The sequence below is a fragment of the Poecilia latipinna genome, unplaced genomic scaffold (genome assembly GCF_001443285.1).
Source record: "Poecilia latipinna isolate Pla-1442-1.1 unplaced genomic scaffold, P_latipinna-1.0 Scaffold670, whole genome shotgun sequence".
Taxonomy (NCBI): Eukaryota; Metazoa; Chordata; class Actinopteri; order Cyprinodontiformes; family Poeciliidae; genus Poecilia; species Poecilia latipinna.
The window spans coordinates 210779-228273 of record NW_015113286.1 but is presented as its reverse complement, the minus strand read 5'-3'; the positions used below and the strand labels follow the sequence as shown (position 1 = coordinate 228273).

Below are 17495 nucleotides of genomic sequence, written 5' to 3'. Positions count from 1 at the left end.
ATGCTAAAACCTAACAAAAATTTTTTTGAATTATATAGGAAAGTGAATTTTTTTTTTTTTTTTTTTTTGTCATTGGTGGGACATTTACTATGAAATACATTAAACACAAAAGTAAAAATCAGATGTTTACTTCGTGGCACTCGGTTACCAGAAACGTGCTAATCTCTTAGCAACGGATTGTTATTGTTAAAACGACACAAGACTTATTCTGCTCTTTTGAAAAACTAGTTATACATAACAAGAATTGTTTTGAATTATATAGGAAAGTGCAAATGATTTTATTTTTTTTTGTCATTGGTGGGACATTTTCTATAAAATGCATTAAACACAAAAGTAAAAATCAGATGTTTACTTCGTGGCACTTGGTTACCAGAAACGTGCTAATCTCTTAGCAACAGATTGTTATTGTTAAAAAAAACTTAAGATTTCTTCTGCTCTCTTGAAATACTACTTATACCTAACAAGAATTGTTTTGAATTATATAGGAAAGTGAAATTTATTTATTTATTTATTGTCATTGGTGGGACATTTTCTATAAAATACATTGAACACAGCTGTGAAAATCTGTTTACTTCCTGGCAGCTCGTTACCAGAAAACGCTAATAATGAGAATGAAAGATTCTGTACTTATCATTGACCTTGCCAATTCATGACTAAGCTGTGTTTTGAATATCTGCGATTCTGCTTTGTGAATTTCATGATGCATTACAGCTCTCATTAAAGTCAAATTCCATCACTCAAGTGAAATGTTTTTTTCTTCTAAATTTCTTTTGTTTCTAAGGCAACCATACAAAGTATTTACAACTTAGAATATTTGTATAAGAAAATAACTAATATTTTATTAGTTACACATATACGTGATCTTTTTTCTCCACTAAAATCTGGTGCTAGTGTGCTACAAACACTATTAAAAAGTGAAGGTAAAGCATGAAATTATTTTCCCACCTCAGCGATGCAATTAAAGACATGGTACTACAACGTTGGGCAAAAATAATTAATACCCTGTTAAGTTTGTCTTTGATTTTGTAGGATTGCGGTCTGTGTACTGGCTAGACCACTAAAGTGACCCTGATGTGTTTTTTCCTGTTGTGTTTTTTGGGTCATAAAACATTTCTTTTCCTCAAAACTCGACTGTTCAGTTGATGGCAAAAGAGCTTTGATTTATTTTTTACTGTGTCCTGAGCTTACTCTGACTCACTTTGATGGTAATGGGGAAAAAACAGAACGTGTGTAACAGGTGACTCGTCTAGATAATCTATAGTATTGTTATCAATGTTTGTGTCAAGTGTAAGGTCATTTTTTCAGTCTGTCATAAAAAATATATTTAAATGGCTGACTGTATAACTCATCAGAGTTTTTTTCTGTCTTGTTCCCTTGACACTTGAGTCACATGATTCCACATGAAGCAGACGCACAAAGCCTGAAAAATGAGCGATGTGACGTTTACGAACGATTGTGATGGGGCTCAAGTCTGTGTTAACAAGAACTGTTATTTGTGGGGCTCGGGGTTAGCAACTTTGCTTGCTTACAATGCTCTGCACACATGTTGGAGCCTATTAAGAATTAGATAAATTTATTTTTTGCTAAATTATTAATTACCACAGATTTAAAGCCATGTGAATGGTAGATCTATTGTTGTATATTTATTTATTTGTTTTGCTTAGACCCTCCTCCTCGTCAGACAGCCTCCTGCAGTTTTGTTTTGTTTTTGAGTGAGTCGAAAACCTCCTTCTGAGGAACTACTCTGGCATTTTTGTTTTCTGGAACTTTTGTGATGCAAGAGTGGCCATCACTCTTGCATGGCTTTATTAAAAGATATATTTAAATTATTGGCAAATAAATGAAATAGTAGAAAGGCATGTACATATGAGCACACAGAGCGAATTCTCATTGCTCACCCTTTATTTTTGTCGCGTGTCATGGCAGCTCTGTGAGCGACCTGCTTGTTTCGACGTCACTAAAACGTTATTACCACACACGATACTTGTAGAAAAGAAAACTAAATGGGTATTTGACATTTGTATTTTGAAATTTTACAGTTTATTAAAATAGATATGCATATTTTTATGCATATTTTTATGTAAGAACACATTGCGGTTATTTACTTAATAGACATGGCTGAACTTTTCTTGTGGACTTCACCCACAAAGACAATTAAAAATACGTGTATAATGGATAAAATTGTGTGTTTTTAGAAAAATGTACATTTTCCATCACTATCAAGAATCTTTAGATCTTAAAGTCATATCTTCTCAATATGAATGCATCATATAGAGTACCTGAATTCATGTAAACTTACCAGCATTGCAATCCTTTTTGTCATTTTTGGCATACCCAAGTACCAAACTTTACCGGAACAACTTTTCATCCAACATTTAACTTTCATCCAACATTTAATGATGATTTTTTTTTTTTTGAGAAAAGGAAGGCCTTTCTCTGTGCAAATGTTTTTTCAGCAGCACTGACGACAAGTTGAGATCGCTAACCCGATCTAATCAGTTCATTTGGTTTGAAACTTCCAGATAGTCGGAAGCAGATGGTTCACCCGCTCGATTGCCAAGGATTTTTCGTCAGTGGCTGACTTTTCCTAAGCGCGTCCCAGCTGTTTCTGTGGAAACGGCCATATGGGAAATAAATTAACAAGCCTTTTCTAAAAAATGTTTTCTTTTGCATTAACAAGCCTGGCGACGGTAAATATCCTACACACTAGAACAACTCCGTCAAAGTCCCCGTTCGTTCGGTCAGCCCGCGGCCCGAAGCGACCCGTGTAAGGCGAAGAAGAGAAATATTGTGGTTTCTTGATGGATCTTCTGCCCACTTCCACTGTCTGCACATGTCATCTTGTTCACTGGCAGCATACACTATTTAAAGAGGAAGAAAGTAAAGGGCAAGGGTTCAACGATGAAATGTGGTGAGGTATAAATATCCGGAGCAAGAGAGCGAGAGAGCAAGATGTGTCACAACTCCCCAAGTGTTCGCAGACCAGTTCTTCTTCTTCACACAAAATTTCCTGCGAGGCCTGGGGAGAGAGATGGAGAGAGAGAGGGGAGAGATGGATTGAAAGGGGAAGACAGCGGAGAGATGGAGGAGTGTGTCGGTGCCCACTCAAGGGCAAAGTGCACCTTGACAGCCTTTCTTGAAGAGTCATGTCATTTCTTCTGTGTCTCTCTACTTCTGCCTGTTTTTACGTTCCTCTGGGTCATAATGTTTTTACTCCTGTCAGATTTTTCTCCCCCCTCATCCTGCCCTTAGTTTTTAGTTATTTATTTATCTATCCGGAGGCTTCGTTGCGAATCAATCGTGTAACTACATCCGATCAAGCTACACCACTTGATTCAAGAGTTGGTGTTTTAAACGACAAGCATTTAAAGTGTTTTTGTTCTGTACTCATTAGGGTTTTTTTTTTTACAAATTTGTGTTTCGAGTTGCTTTAATTTGGTAATCTGGTTGCTGATGTGCACCGAGTTAACGTTTGGCCTTGTATTTCCTGTTTTTCTGCTGCTCAGTCTCATTGGGTTTCATCTGTTTGTGTGATCCTCGTGTTCGCCTTGACGATCAGGGTTTTGTCATTTTTCCGCTCAGCTCCCCGTGTCAATGATTCCCTAAAGCTTCTTTCAGCGTCCATTAATCAATCTCACCTGTTCCCACTCCAGCAATCACCTGGTTTCCACGGCGATTTGTCAGTCTTTTCTGCTTTTAATTCCTGGTTCTTTCATCGTGTCGATCTGGTTTTGTCCCCTCGGCACCTCTAATCTCTGAAAACAACTTTGTTATTCTTTACATTTTTCTCTAAAATCCATCTCTCAGCAATGAAAACAATTAAATATCCATTGAAGCTCAAATGTTTTGTGCTTTATTAGCAGTAATGTTAAACTCGCGCCTTCTTGATTATTTTTGTTCAAGCAGGAAGTTTGTTTCTGATGGGAAACAAACTTTTCGTCTATCGTCATTACCGAAAACAAAAATTGAAACTAGGTTTTGCTGGAGCAGCAGCAGTTTTTGTATCACATTTAGAATTGCAATTGTCAAACTCATAATGCAGTTATTATTAATACAATTAGTTTTATTTTATTCTACAACTAAAATGTGATGTGCAAAGGCCTGAATACATGATCACACTGTAAAATACAACTTTCTTTATAATGAGCCAAATGAAGGAAACAAAACTTCTAATATTTTTCATTATCTAGCTTCCTCTGCAGATTTTCTGCAACCGATTCCACTGATTTGGTGAGTTAGCGTGTATCCTTCAATTCAAGTATTTAAAGAAAATGTATTTCAAACATAATAGCAGTGTAAAGTAACAGACATAAACAGCGAATGCAAGGGATTTATAATCTTAGCATGTTCGAAAAGAAGTAAAAAACTTACAAACTTCTACCCCATAAACTCCATAATATATTTTCAGATGGACCCTCATCATTAGATATAAAAAAAAAGAAAATCTTGACATAATCAAAAGTTACACAAATTAATAGGAAGGATTTTACACAGTATAGATATATAGTGACATATCTGAGTCTGAATAAATAAGAGGATAGTGCGAATATATGCCACTATGTATAAACACCATTTATCCTGAGTCCCTTTAGTCATAAATGTATACATTATTTACTGCAGAAATTTATGTCCCCTTAAAAATATATTTTTTAAAAAGAACTAAATTGTTATTGATATTCCAAGATTTTTGCTAAATGACACGTTGTTAACCAAATTCTCCTCGCTTTGGTCCACAAAAAGTAAGATTAGTAGAAGCTATTACAGGCTGAGAGGATAGTTATGTTTTGCGGTGCCACACAGATATAAAATCACCTTTCTTAATTTAGGTCCGTCGTCAACAACAGTGTTGTGTCAAACACTCTACTTACATAAACTATAAGAGATGAAGAAGCCAGACATGTCTGGGTCAAATCTGTCTCACCGTCAACGATCAGATGCTAACACAGAAGCTCAGTGACGACTGAATCAGCATTGTGTTGAAGAACATGAGGAGTAACTGCTACACACACACGCACACACACACACAAAGTTATAATCCATCTTAATACCTGCGTGTGTGTCAATAGCGTTGTCATGGAGAAAACATCGTCACACAACGATGATGTTTTTACTGTTTAACCTTGAGGCTGCTTGCTTTCTAATTTTCTTATTCAATACCAAAATGTAGCCCCCTTTAAATTTCAACAAGGTTCCCAATTTTTCGCTGCATCTATTTGCATACATATGAAATGTGTGCACGAAAGTGATATGCAACCCTCCCCCCACCCCTCATTTGTATTCTACACGAAAGCTGAAAACTATGTAAAAGCGTAATAAATCATTGACTCTAAACTCTCACAGAATTCCATGAGCTCATAAAAGCAAAAACCCCCTCTGGTTTTTTTTTTCTTTCTCTTTTTTACCAGACAGGTATCTGTGGCAGAATTAGCATAAAAACGATGTTAACCTTGCAACTTGTTTGCGAGCATACAGGTTTTCTCACTAATAGCACTGGCAGATGATACAAGCGAAGCTGCACATTAACAGTGGTTTTATTTTTAGGCCCAAGAAAAGGTTTTTGTGAGGCGTAGGTGTGGGGAGGAGGGGGGGATTGTTGGACAAATTGTTTGAACCCCAAGCTCCCATGTGTGCAACCAAACTACAAAGATCGGGTTTTTAACACATCCTAAAATGATTTCAATCAGTCCTCAAGTGTACAGAAACACACAACAGACGTACACATATCAAGAGGAGCCAGGCGGCTATGTGACAATCTTTTAATATAATCCAGCGTTTCATGAGCAAGAATACTTGAAAAGGGATGGATGTGGATCCCTGTAAATTAGACATGGCAGACAGTGGAACAGTATCTATGGCATGGTAATCGGCTATTTATGCTTAACGTTAAAAAGGAAGACACACGCAGACATCTGTCTGTTTGCCATGTCCATTTTGTCTGAGTTTTAGTATGTCATCAAGGAAGCTTGCCATGGTAATTGTGCTGACAGCATAGCGCAGTGTAAATCACCATCAGATTCACAAGGCAGTGCACTGCTCTCTTATTCAGTGCTATTGCAGACCCCAACTAGAACATTTCTGAAGAAATTTAAAAGAGTATTGCCAAAGTGTGTATCGAACCAGAATCAGGGGTTCTGATGCTGAAAATTAGCAACAATGTTAAGGTTAGCTAAAATGTTAGTATGTGGATATGTTGACCAACATTGACTTATCTCACTTAGTATCCAAACGTTGCATAAACTAAAATGAGCTGGCATGCTAATGTTAGCTTAAATGCTGTCTGTAGGATGTGCGGTATCACTACCGCATTGAATGATACTGACTTAATCCATTCAGTATGGAAACAATATTGTGTAAGCTAAAATTAGCTCAGCTGCTAAGGTTAGCTTAAATGCAGTCAGTAGCATTTGGGGTATCACCATTATGTTGATAATAAATAACTTTCCACATGTTTTTTGTTAATATGTAAAGAATAAAAAATGTCAAAACGGATTTTTACTTAACATAATTTTATTATCTTTTGCATTAAAAAAAAAAAAGAAGTAGTATACATGTATAAAATTCTGGCTGTCAGATAAACACATTTTCCCCAAACTCATCCACTGTGAAATTAAATTCAGTGTGGTTTGCTTTCAAACGGAAATGCTAATTTTTTCCATTTGGCTCTTGCGAGCCTCATCCTTATATGATTAGAAAGTTTCAAATTCCTGCAAGGTTTAATCAACAGCCTATGTTTATTTAATTGAGTTAGAGGCTGTTCTGCCAGTGGATTACAACATGCCTCACAGTTAAATCAACTGATCACAAATGTACAACAAAGTCTCTGTAAAACACTCAGACCATGGGCTGACAGCGGTTTCAGTGCCAGAGGCTGGAACTAAATTGACAATTTGTAAGAAATATTCAGATTTATCAGATCAGAAGAAAATAATATAGTTTATTTTCTACTTTTTTTAAACTTGCCAAATAACCAGAGGATCACAAAATCCACACAAAGCAGGGAAAGTAATTTGGCCTGTGATTAGATGAGCTGACAGAACAGCCAATGACACACTACTGGCGGCGTAATGCAGGCATTAAAAACCCATCTGGGACATCTGTCCAGTCGGTCTGATTATTGTTCCCTGGTGTATTAACAGCCCGTCTTGAGCGCTCACTCACATACACGGAGTCAGAACCCACGCCACAACTGGACCCCATCTGGTGTCCACAAAACCCTCCACATATTTTTATTTTCCTAAACGGAAAACCACGGTATGAACTAGCATAGCGTTGACCCATTGCCGTCAAGGTTTTTTTTTTTTTTTTTTTTAGTGGGGATGGCTTTTTATGAACAAGTGTTTATCGTAAATTTGGAAATTCATTGTGAGTCCTTGTACTGTCTTAAAATGCGGAGTCCTAATGGATTCTGGTTGAAAAAATCCAAATGCAGGGAAAAGGCACGGCGAGGTAGTAAAAAAATGATAAAGTAACTTCAAGGGCAAACGGAGCTTAAAGGGGTAGTGTTATGTAAAATGTAGTTTTTTTTTGAGCTTCACATCATGTTACATTGTTAGTCTCTTCTGACATGCATGCTTGAGACATACTTTAATCTCCCATGGCAACCATCCAGCTGTGCAAAACCACGGACGAGCGCCGACTTCGAGGACAAACTCCTCTTCTGAGCTTCCGTTTCACAGAGCAGCCACTCCCCGAGACGCCTCACTCAGCTCCTTCAGACTAGCCACCAGCAGTTAGCAAACATCTGACAGATCTGTGCATCTGCTCATGTTTTCATTTACAGTCAAGGAAAAACGTCTCGTTTTCCATATTTTTTTTACTTGTTTTGAGAAGGGTGTTTTTTTCTCAATGTGGGCTTGGCGCCTTAATTCCAGTGAAAGGAACTAGTAATACTTTGGCAAGCGAAGGCCTTTAGGACTTTTATATGCTCCAAAGTTTCTGGCCCTCCTCTTTCCCAACAAGATTATCTGTGGACAAACGTGGTGTGTAGGAACTTGACTGACCTGCTGACAGAAAACTTTCATGACACTGTAGCGTGAAATACCAGTCAATATCAGAGTTTGACCTCACAAATGCCTTTCTAGAACAATACTCTTACAATTCCTATAACTACATTTCTAAACAATGATTTAGAATACTGACACAGTTTTGCACACTTTCGTAATGGAAACGCAGCTGCTTTTGCAATGCCCATTATCTGCTATATTTGTGGATCTGATGTAATAAATAACTCAGTGTTTCCTCCTTAACGTCTTAACAACTGGCAGAAAAGGGAATCGCAGCTGAGTGTTAACTTTGTAGCTGTTGAAGTAATCACCAAGTGGACACACACAGACTAGACGGCATATTCTACCTTCAATCTCACATTTGTTCTCAGTTTCTTCCCTTTTTTCCCCCTTTTTCTATTTTCACATACGTGTTGTGGTGTGAATTCAACTCACCAGAGAGACTCTTTCATTTTACACAGTGACACTTTGACGTCTGGGCTCCCTTGGCAGCTCTGGTTCTTTATTCCAATGAAATCCTGAACATTTTGAGGATTACAGAGATGGTTTGATTCACTCTGATTTAATCTCCCTCCAGGTTGAACCTTAAACGGTGAAAACGACTGCGGGGAGCAAATTGTTTCTAGCTGAAATGGAGACACTGAGGCAATTTATTCCATTTAATCAGGTTTGTGGTGGCGGGAACATTTCTGAAATATGGATGAGGGTGCACCCCGAGGACCGCTGCGTTTCTTTAGGTAACAGAAAAAGAATGAAAATGAATTATAATGCCTGATTTTAAGAGTATCACTAATCTCTGACTTTAAAGGAACCTAACTATGGTTTTTTAAATTTCTATATTTTGTGTGGCCGTATTTTGAGTTAATGAACTAGTTAGTAAATGATCGGCATTGTAGCGGATTCCCAATTGACTTCACAATCAAATAATCAGCAAAAAAATGTTCTCAAGGACTAGCTAATATGATTGATCTTTTTGTTTTTCCTGTAGTGTCTTTGCCACTTTTTGAAACGATGGCACCCTGGGTGGTGAGCCACTTTGCCCAGACTAAAACCTTCATGTTTAAAAGAAAGCTCCTCATCCTTTTTCCACTTGTACGTTTGACCATCCTGTCACATCAGGTTTGCGCCACCTGTACATCAGTGGCTTTCAGGCTCCGTGCAGCTCCACTAACACCGATAACATCAATTACAGCTGCTCTGCTCCCCAGAGAACGGCAGCATCATAAGCTGAATGTCACAGCTGTCCCCCAGCTGTACCTTTTTCCACCAGGTGGGATTTTGCTCACATACTTTTTTTTTTTTCCCTTCAAAGATGATACCTGGAAGGATTTCTTCGCTTCTCTCAATGGGTATCTTATTTCTGAGCTGCCATATTACCCTTTACTCATTACCTCAGCGTTATCGCAGTGTGTTAGGCTACGCGACACCGATGCCTGGGAACTGCTTTGATCGGAGAAAAGTTTATTGTTCAGACGGAACCGCAGAGACGCACTTTTCAGATAAAACTGCAAAATCACAAAATCTTACTATGTTATTTTGGTCTAGTTTCCAGTGTAAATGAGCTTAATGTGACCGAATAAGGCAAAACTGACTTACAAGTAACTTTTCAGCAAGAAATAGGAGCTTGTTTTAAGCCAGTAGTTCTTAAATATAATTTTCAAAAAAAGTCCTAGTTCCATGATTAGTTGGAGATTATTTTTATGTTTTGCTACGTGACAAAATCTAGCACTACTTTAAAAGGAAAAAGAAATTAATATTCAGTCATTTTTTACTAAAACAAGTTCCTGTTTCTTGTTGACTATTTTATTGTTAGTTTTGTCTCATTTGAGGTGTACTAAGATGTTTATGCTAAAAACTATACAGAAATACTTGGCAAGATTTTGTGTATTTGCAGTGTGAACGCTAATATCAAATTAATTAAAAAACGCATTTAAGTTTGGAGTTGTAATGTAACAAAATATGAAAAACACAGGGTGTTTGTATCTGTGCATGGTTCTGTAATTAGGCTTCCCCTTGCCAGACATTGCAGTACATTCCCAAAGTGTTTACTTGCTAAAATGTTAAATATATATTTGTTGTTTTTTTTTTTCCTGCAGTTTGCATAAAGTTGTGTGATTAATTTGCCTGATCCTATGACACTTTTAGGAATACATTGAACTACTTCAAATGAAATGTTGGTAAACCTTTGAGAACTCCTGAAACAAACTTTCTGCCTCTGCTCCGTGATTCACATTCTCTCTGTGCCTCCCCACAGTGCGCTCCATTCACTCTGCTGACGGAAACTTTCCGATAAACGTAGGGCGGAGTCTGCCTCTGATTAATAGTCGAGAGGACTTTCAGGAAATAATGAATTTCTCCCGTTGAGGTGTGGGTGTAATGTGCGGTTGAGTGATAATACATCCTTGTTGCACTTTCTTTCTCTCTTTCACAGTTTCTTTTTTTTTCTCTACATCGTGCTGGTACCAATGAGAAGTTCTCCATTTTCATTACCTCCATTATTGACTCTTGAGTGACATTTTCCAATTCCTTCCTCTGGACTTCCTCTTCCTTCTTCTCCTCCTTATTAATTTTCCTCCTGGACTTGGGGTAAAGAATACAATCCAGGGCTATCTTGGACTTAAAACCAATAATTGAAGATTAATATCTTTTCATCAAATAAACTGCAGAGATGTTGGCGCTGCAGTCCTATTGTGGTTGGGCCGTTACTTCGTAGAGCTCGTTTTACATCATTTACAAGTTCTTCTTGTTATTCTCCAAAAACATATCTACTTGGCCAAACTTAGACAGAAAATCAATAGATAAAATAATATGAAGAATTACTCTGAGTTTTTACATTTTTTATTTTGATTATTTTACCTTTAATGGGATAAAAACTAGTTTTACAAAATATAACTTCTGAACTCTGTGCCTCAGAGACATCGTAGTAAATGTTAGCTTACGTAAGGGACCAACCAGTAAGGCATAGAGGAACCTCGGGTAAGTGAAGCAAAGACACAGCTGTCAGTACAACATAAAGCCCAATTTTGACCTTGAGGTGTTGATTTGTGTGCGCTCCATATAAACTTTGTAAGAATGAACAGATTCACTAAAGAAGCAATAGACTGGATGATAAGCTAGAAGTGGGGACTACAAAGTAAACTAAAATGAGAACAAACTAGTGGTGAGGTGTGGGTCTTACCATGTGTGGCTGGGAACACCATGCTAAATTACAGCTCAGAAAATATACATCATCATTCACAACAACAACAAAAATCCTGGAGATATTTCAGGCAATGTTGAGTTTTCAGGTGAAAATGACTCCAAACAGTCCTAAATCTATCCTCATAACGAAGCTATTCATAGAAGCTAATTCAGGTAATTACTCAAACTGTGCTCCTGCTTCCCACTCAGCAGAACATCTCAAACACACCCTTCCAATCTGGTCGCTCCATTTAAGCTGCCTCACTTAGTGCATCTTCACTGCCGCTGCGACTGCTGCCCGCCTACGTACCTGCTGCTGCTTCTCTTAAGCTCATCCATCTCTCCGGCATCCACATGCCGGCTGTGACATCAGAGATGCTCTCATCATCTTCTAGCATGTTTGGAAACATGTCTAGGAAGCAGATTGAGACCAGACCAGAAACGTGACTGGCATAGAGGATTTGGGACAAGTTGGAACACGATTTTCAAGTTTTTCACAAATGAGAAAAACTGAAAAATTGAGCCACAGATCAAGATTCAGTTGACCCCGAGTCAGTACTTTCAGAATTGCCTCGCCTTGCAGCTCGAGTTTTTTAGGGTATGTCTCTGTCAACTTTCCCTTTTTTAGTTGTAGAACAGTTCAGTCAGGTCTGATGGAAGGCATTTTTGGAAAACAATTTCAAAGTTTTGCGACCATCTTAGGGGTCAGATCGAAAGCAGGTAATAATGAATGTTGGGAACTAATTAGAGCTGAGGCAGGAGAAACTGAGGGAAGGAAACTAACACAAGGGAGCAAAACAAGGAAACAAACTATAATTTTCTTATTACTTCTTGTTGTCTTTGTTATTTTCGTCAGTATTAACATCCAGTTGTTGACTTGTGTGATGCAAAAAAAAAAAAAGCTCAAAAACTTGTCGAAAAATGTTTTTTGAGCCAGTTTATTTTCGTAATTTCACTTTGCTCAACTTTACGATTAATAGAATAGAAACGCATCAGTTGTTTGGGTGTTTTGCTCTTTCATTTCTGTACTCCGTGTTTCCAGCCTCACGTTTCTTCCACCTGTACATCTTGCGTTATTATTCCTTCTTGTTTGCTCAGGCTCTGTTCTGCTCCCTCACACCCACCCATTGTTGACTCCTGCTATCTTTACTTTCCATCTAACTTCACTTCCCATTCGTTTCCTCTCCCAGAATGAAACTATAATCCATCATGTCATGGTGAGCCATTGACATTCTTCAGCTGCGCTGCCTTCTTTTACTCGTGTCGCAGTCATTCCCTGTCTTCCAATTATCTGAGTGTCTCTGGCTTTGTCATCTTCTATCATTTGTGTCCTTTGAATCTTGAGTTTTATCCGCTCCCTCTTTTCTCTTTTATCTCTCTTACCGTGTGTGGCACCAAATAGCTTGTCTGTCTCTCCGCGTTCTGGCTTTTGTATGCAGCTGTGAGTGCACACTACGTGTAATCGGAGCCTCTCGACTAATTTAGAGAACGCTGTGTCCTACCCTCCGCCGTGTCCTCGAGTGAGCTTACGCTCCTGTCCGGTTTCGGACGGGAGCGGACAGTTGTGACTGTTCAGCTCTTGCCTCAATCTCTTGCAAACAAGGAAATGTAAATGTGTCTTTTGTTGAATACGTGCGTTGTGTTCTGTTTTTCCTTTCTCTGTGAACCTCCCGTTTTGTTTTTGCAGTAGCACAGCAGTTGACAGCAACATCTTCATATCACGAGTTCACTCCTCTTCGTCTGTGACACAAATCACAAACACACCAATGCACACACTGTGAATGACGTGCTTTCACATTAGCGCTGCAGCACGCTGCTCGTCTTTCTCTCTGCTGGCTTTAACTTCCTCGCCCTACGTCTCACGTTACCTTAATTTTCTGTTTGTTTTTCTTTTTACTGTATTTTTATTGAACTTATGTACTACGTTTTGGACCGTTCTCTGTCAGTTAGAGTATAACTGAATAGTTTATTTACTTAACTAATTAAATTCAAAAAGCAAAGTGTATAGATTCATTGCAGACATAGTGATTTCTGTTCATTTTCATGATTAGGGCTTCAAATATATTCTAAACACTTATGAGATATATTCATAATTAAGCCTTGGTGATATCAACCATCAGAGGAGACGACGGCGTCTTATTCAGGCGTTGGAATGACAAACCTCTTATAGTTGCGACGTATGCGGCATCTTGGGGAATTTGTAGAATGTGTGATTTTACCTCAGAGCTGTGAATTCAACACCTTCAAATGACACTCAACTTTTTTATAAACCGTTGTGATGCTTGAGAGCTCCGATGAAGCCAACTGCACATTGTCCAAAAAAAACAAAAGCGAACCGTCAACCTCATGTTACTTCCTGTCGTCTTCTTTGGCGTAACATCCGGCTGTTGGTAATGTGACTTGTGTAAAGAGAAAAAAAGTGTTTCAATACCACTGAAAAATCATCAACATCCATCCTAGCATTTGTTTTTTTCAAAATCGGTGTTTTTCCATTTAGCAGATTTATTCTCATGACTTCAGTTTGTGTAATTTTACAGTTAACTGAAGTAAAGCTATCGATTAATTCAACCAACTGAGTCCTACTACAGTTGGACGTATGTTTAAGGAAGTCTGTATTTCTGTGTGAGAAACTGATTATCGAAAAAGCAGCAATTTTTACGAAGAGGTGTAAGAATGAATAACTCCAATAAATAATGCATTTCTTGCTGCTATTCCCCTACAGCAGAGTTTAACATGTTCGGGGGGTTTTTTCCACTTTAAAAGATGCTTCTTTTTAATATGTTGAAGGTGTCCATTCCTACCACGTTATTTCAGAAATGTAATTTTTTTTTGGAGAAAAGCAACCATCTGCTTCTCACAGACTGCCATTCAAAAAAACAAAAACTTGAAACGTCAGCATGTCTCATGAACTTCCTTGATAATGTTTCCCCCTCAGGTTGTTAGCTAGAAAACGTCCAGGTGGCGTCTTTGAAAACGACACCAGCATAATTACCCTGAAATTGCTCTGGACGAGTTTCTGGAAAAAATACGCAGAGGTCAGCGCTCAAGTTTCAAACTCCAGCTTGCAAAACACACTAAAATACATCTCTACAAAAGTTAGCAAAATTCAAGCTGTTTTTTTATTTTTATTTTTTTAAGGTAAATTTGTCCAAAAAAAAATTCCCGGACATGCCCTGCTCTTACTCTCGCTCGTATCCTTGGGGTTTGGATGCTGTTGAAACTTCAGAATCGTCTAATCTAACCGTACGCTGTGAGGAGAAACGATCCGTAGTGATGCTGCTGCTCTTGCTTGTGTGTGTGGGTGTGTGTAGGAGTCATTGTAGTTCCAGGAGGTTTTCAGTCACATTTACCTCAGGTTTGATCTGAAGTGTTTCACAGCAGAACATCAAAGTCAGCCTCTCTTTGTTTGTTTTTTTCCCCTCCATCCCTCTCTCCCTCTTCTGCAGGCGCAGAAGGCACACATCTTCGCCGCAGATGTGTGGAGTGACAGATGACATGGGGATTGATACATCAGGTGAGAGAGCAAGCCAGGGACGCTGCGTCGCCAAGCGTGACTTCTGCCGGTAACAGAAATGAGCGGAAAAGGTCCAGCACGTCGATCAGCGGGAGAGAAGAAGTGAGTGACCAGATTCCAGATAGGAAGAGACCACTCCTCTCTAAATCTGTTTGTCTTCACTTTCTCTCTTTTTCTGTCTGTCTCGTTGATTTATGAGTTGTCAGCTAGAAAGTTCTGACCAATTTAGCAAATTACTTTGTTTTTTTCTTTTAACACCTTGAGGATCTAATTGTTGTCTTAGATTTAAAGCCATCTCATTCAACTTGCCGTTTACTTGATTGTTCCATGGAGGATTTTTTTCATCTGCAAGACCATCCATCACTTAGGATTTTTCCTCTGACAATACAGACAACAATCTGTTACTTTAACGACTCGTTAAATCAACACCATATGCAATGCTGTGAAAAAGGCTACTGTCAGACCAACAGAATCAACAAAACACTGAACTCAAACCTGTAAGCATGAAGTAGGCGAAAACACCTACAAAAAAAAAAAAAAAATCAGCACATCATCTGCCAGTCTGAAGAAAATCAACAGCTTACGAGGAACAGTTATGAGCTGCGTCTCCATTGACCATAAATTTGCACAGATTGGAGCTACAAAAATAATTTTGCCCAACACTTCCACAGTCTTAGTGCAATTCTTAAGGAGAGCCCGACAAATGTCAGTCGGGGAAGCTGGGGGGGGGGGTCGTCCCATCAGACCATCAGTTCCCGAAACCACACAAAGAAAAGCCTCGTAAAAACACAGAGGTCAGTGCGCTGCAGTGAATATCATGTACAAGTTGCACATATTTGGAAATGTGAAAAACCACGACCAAAAAAAAAAAGAATTTAACAAATAAATCTGAATTGAGCGTTAAGGCAGGCAGTGTGAACATAGACAGTGCATGCAACCGAATGAATTATACACAAGACCGGATGAAATTGCACAGAAACGGGTAAGAATAAATGTTTTATTAAATTAATTTAAATGATAAAGATGTCTGTTCCTGTTCTTCTGAATATTTCTGAAGTGTTTCAGTGGATGATTATGTCACTTCAGTCTTTGCCTTAAAGGGCCACAGACTGTCGTTTCACCTTGAGGTAAAACTTTAGGCGATAATGGCTGTGATTATTAAATACCGGCTGTTCAACACGTACAGGTGTGAAATCCGTGGTTGAATTTTGTCAGGGACTCTAACATTGATCAATTAAACAAAAAAGGATGCTTCCTCGCTGTCTTCGTTACAGGAAGCTGTTTGTCAATCATGTTTGCCTCTTCGCCTGCGTTCCTGAGGCAACATCATTAGAGTTCACCAACCTTCAGTTCGGGTTTGGCTATTTTCGTATTGATTTCATTTTTTCCATTTGTTCAAGTGTCAGAATCTCATTCTACAGACAAAACTAACCGTCAACATTTGACTGTGGATTGCGTATTGTTGGATTTGGACTTTCATTATTTTAAAAACTGAATGTTTTTTGAGAAACGGCTAAAAAGCTAAGAAAATGTTATATCCTACCTTAAAAATCTGCTATTAAAAAACAACATTTTGTCTTGAAATTTGATACAATTTATCAAAAATAACATTAAGAAAAGAGTAAAACTCTAATCCGTTGAAACTTGTTTCACTTTGCCGCCCTCCACTTCTTTATCTCACAGAGCAGATTAGTGCAGCACCAATTTGTCCCAGCGGCGAAGTGCGAGGTGACAGCAGTGACATCTGCGCCTTTCCACGGCTTCGGCGGCACGATTCCTTTATGATTCTCCAGCTGGATCTGTGTGGTTTCTCTCCGGGAAGTCGGCTAGAATGTGTTGTGCTGTCACAACACCAATTATGATCTACAGAGGACGCGAGTGGTTAGCCGAGGCGCACAATTATTCTCTCTGCAGGCTGCATCTAATCTTTGGTTGTATGCTAATGAACTGTCTGTTTTCATGCCAGGTTTAAGGCTAAAGCTAAATGATTAAAAGGAAAAAGGATAAGCACTGGTTGAATAACAACTTACTGTCCAGCGGAGTGAAGTGATTGGTTGCGTGTTGTGTGACTTGGAATCCTTTTTTTACTTTCCCGGTCCTCCTCTTCGTGCCTCTTCGTGCTGCTCCGTTCGACTTCGCTGTGATGTGTTGCTGCTTTATCAGACCAGTAAAATGGTTTGCCTGCAGTGCTGTTTAGCTTCCTGTGAACAATGCTGATGTTTTTGCTCAGAGGGGAGGATAGGAAGCAGCCTGTCTATTACGCACTGTTCATGGGAGAAGTGATAAACTTCGCATTACAACATGGCTTGCACAGCTAATCCTTTGTTGTCCTTAGAAATTGTCACTGTGTCGCAACTGGATTTCCTACGAATCCTCCGCTCTTTAAATCCCTAATTCATCATAATGTGTCATTTTTATTAGATATACAGCAGCCTCATTAAGTAAATTAGCTAGCAACTAGCTTTATGTTGCCATGTTTTTCCCTCAGTGTACTTACAAGTAAGATAATTAATCTGAAAGAAGTGACATAAAAGTCGCATCCTGATATCTCATTTATCCTCTTTTTTACAGTATAAAGTGTGTGGTACAAGGTAGCATTTTTGGATTTAAAAGATTTATTACTCGTGTTCCACATTTTTGTAATTTTAAGTTCAAGTTCATTTTTAAAAATGGAACAACATTAATCAACATTTACACATAAATGCACAAGGTTATAGTTTGGATGCTGATTTCCATCCTTGGTCCCATTGGCAGTTTGATGTCAAAGAAAAATAATAAATACAGGAATAAACCCCCCA

The 17495-nt window shown here is 38.5% G+C and overlaps 1 protein-coding gene across 1 annotated transcript in view; it reads left to right on the top strand.

Annotated features, from left to right (window-relative positions):
- htr2cl1 (5-hydroxytryptamine (serotonin) receptor 2C, G protein-coupled-like 1) overlaps positions 1 to 17495 on the top strand; it is a 95151-nt gene that overhangs the window by 33493 nt on the left and 44163 nt on the right. The window contains exon 2 of the mRNA XM_015044341.1: positions 14630 to 14799. The gene's annotated coding sequence lies outside the window, so the exon portion shown is untranslated. The remainder of the gene's footprint in view (positions 1 to 14629; positions 14800 to 17495) is intronic.